The sequence below is a fragment of the Notechis scutatus genome, chromosome 1 (genome assembly GCF_049901735.1).
Source record: "Notechis scutatus isolate UNSWTSFEM ecotype Mainland chromosome 1, rNotScu1.2, whole genome shotgun sequence".
In the NCBI taxonomy this organism is placed as follows: Eukaryota; Metazoa; Chordata; class Lepidosauria; order Squamata; family Elapidae; genus Notechis; species Notechis scutatus.
In genome coordinates, this window is record NC_142009.1 from 302,786,173 (window position 1) to 302,788,907 (window position 2,735).

At 39.2% G+C, this 2,735-nt stretch overlaps 1 long non-coding RNA gene across 1 annotated transcript; it reads right to left on the bottom strand.

The window, feature by feature from the left end:
• Positions 1 to 1,950: 1,950 nt before the first annotated feature.
• LOC148133463 (uncharacterized) lies at positions 1,951 to 2,321 on the bottom strand. The gene is made up of 2 exons (XR_015746834.1): positions 2,147 to 2,321; positions 1,951 to 2,000 (listed from the first exon to the last, which is right to left on the bottom strand). It is a non-coding gene; the product is annotated as an uncharacterized LOC148133463 (long non-coding RNA).
• Positions 2,322 to 2,735: the final 414 nt, after the last annotated feature.

Sequence of the window (2,735 nt, forward strand, 5' to 3'; positions counted from 1 at the left end):
ATGTTTAGAATGGCAGACTATCCAAAAAAAATAGTGTTTTCTCTTGCAGAATTCTTAAAGATGCCCCAATCCAGCCTGATTCAGCTGCACTCTCCTCACTTGCTTCAGGCTACAGTCTTCTATCTAGAAGATAATTACTACAGAAACCAATGCTTCAGTGTAGAGATAATTTTTCTCTCCTCCAGTGACTCATTGTTATGCTCAATTAACAGATCTTCAGAATAGACTCCTGATTTTAAAACAAACGTCTCGTTGACATCTCTTATCCCTCAGTCAGACTTATTACTGGACAACAACTTAGAGGAGAGTATAATTTCCCAACATTCATGTTCAATGCAGTTCCAAGAAGGTGAAATTATCCCTCTGCCACGGGTGTCAAACTTGATCATGTCACAGGCCAGATCATGACGTGTTGCGACGTATTTTGCCTTTGCAGAGCCGGGCTGGGCGTGGCCTGCATGTGACTTATCCAGCCTGCAGGCTGCCACTTTGACAGGCCTGCCCTATAAACTCACACCTACAAGATTCAAGAATTAAAGCAGTATGGATTTTCTCTCACCTCCGATATTGACCCAGATTTGGATTCTGATATACAAACTAATTTGATATGTAATAATGAACTATCACCCTACCTATTTAGAGAAAAGCTACTATTTCACTTCTCAGTTTTTATTCTTAAAATTTCTTTAAAAGGCTGACAATAACCTAGGCCTTCCTAATCAATCCTGCATGCGTACTGACCCTCTCAGCACTGATGAAGCTGCTAATCATATAATGAGAAAGGGGTAACCAAACACTCAGAAGCTGCTTATAGATGATCTAGAAGCGAGGGAACCTCCAACTTCGAGAGCTACATTACAAAAATGAAAGCAGGCTAAAATATAACAGCTTAACAGAGTTGGAAGGCACTTTGGAGGTCTTCTAGTTTAACCCCTTGATCAAGCAGGAGACCCTATACCATTCTGGACAAATTGTTGTCCAATTTCTTCTTAAAAACATCCAGTGATGAAGCATCTACAACTTCTGAAGGCAAGTCATTCCACTGGTTAATTGTTCTGTTAGGAAATTTCTCCGTAGTTCTAGGTTGGTTGTCTCCTTGATTAGTTTCCATCCATTGCTTCTTGATTTGCCTTCTGGTACTTTGGAAACATTCTTCCTTCAGGACTTATGACTGGAAGATACAAAAAGACACTATATTCATTATGATCATGTCCTTGTGATTCAGGACAGGCAGAAACCATCAAACATCTGTATGATAGTTCTGTATTGCCAATTTTATATAAAATCTTGAAATGCCCAAAATGCCACACTCCTGACCAGCAAAACAGGACACAACAATCAACACTGTAAGCTATTTCTGCTTCCCAACATCAACCCTGAAATAACACGTTGACAGATTTTGCATGGCAGATGAAAAAAAATCAGGCAAAGAATAATTAAGAACAGTTGAGCCTACCTGAGTACAGATAATCACAAACAACTCAGGTCAGAATTGGAGCATTGGCTATTTTTTAACTTTATGCTTTGGTGTGTACATGCCATGCGTTATTATATTTTTTCAGGTTTGACAGGGATCTGTAAGAGAAATTTATACATTTTAAAACCATTTGGGGCAATTTTATTGTTTTATTACAATATATTTGTATTGCTATTTCAAAGTTTATATTATCTGGATTGCTAATGTTCATATATATTTCTCCTTTGTTCCATTTCGTAGCGTATTTTGATTGAATGTGTATTGTCTTTTAGCCAAAATTCTTTGTTGGTATGTACCTTTCCTAATTATCCTGATATTGTCAATTTGGTTTTGGACATCCGAATATCAATTCCCTTATGGTGGTTAATGACCACAACCGCTATTTCTTTCTAGTGTAGAATTGGGTACCTCGTTCGCCATTGGGTACTGTGAGATGGTGGGTAAAGAAAAACCACCAGGATTCAAAGTTGATCCAAGGAAAAAAGCTTTATTGGAATATACATCTGCGCAGATGGGTTCCTCCCTTTGGCAGCTGGGAAGAACGAAAGACAAAGCTTAAAGGCTCTATTTTTATACCCTAAAATTGACCCCCTAGTATACAAATGGCTTGATTTACAATCTATTTTTCAGGATACAAGTTACATTTTATCATCTTTTATGGTACCAGACACTTCCCTTACCCGGTATCTAACATTTCAAAAGCATTCCAAAAAGTGTGATAATTCCCAGCGCTTCAAAGACATTCCAAGATAATCGGTGCTTGTTACTGCCCTTCCTTACTTCAAAAGAAAACATCCCTTTCTTTCATGAGATTTGAGTCATAAAATAGATACACTTATCACAGTACCTAAGTTTCCTAAATCATTCGTTCCAGTTCAGTATATGAAAGACTTGACTTCATTTGGATTAAATCTGTCAGATTTGTTCAACCAGAAGAAAACGTACTCTTCCCATATCGGACTGTGCAGCAATTCCCTAAGTATGAACTTTATTCCCAGGAAAGATGCTACCCGCTTGAACAAGTAGGAGCGGCTGACACCTGTTAAAGGTAATGTGCCTGACTTTCAGTTGACTAAGTCGCTTATTAGATCAAAACAAAACACGGTCTTGTATCCGACGACCATAGATAATTTCACTCGGGCGTCCCAGACGAGCCGTCTGCTACCAGAAAGGAAGCGTCCTTCCGGGGGCGGGGGAGACTCACGACTACATCAATCAGTAGGTGGTGGGCAGAAGCCACCTCGCGGCTAATCCCCCT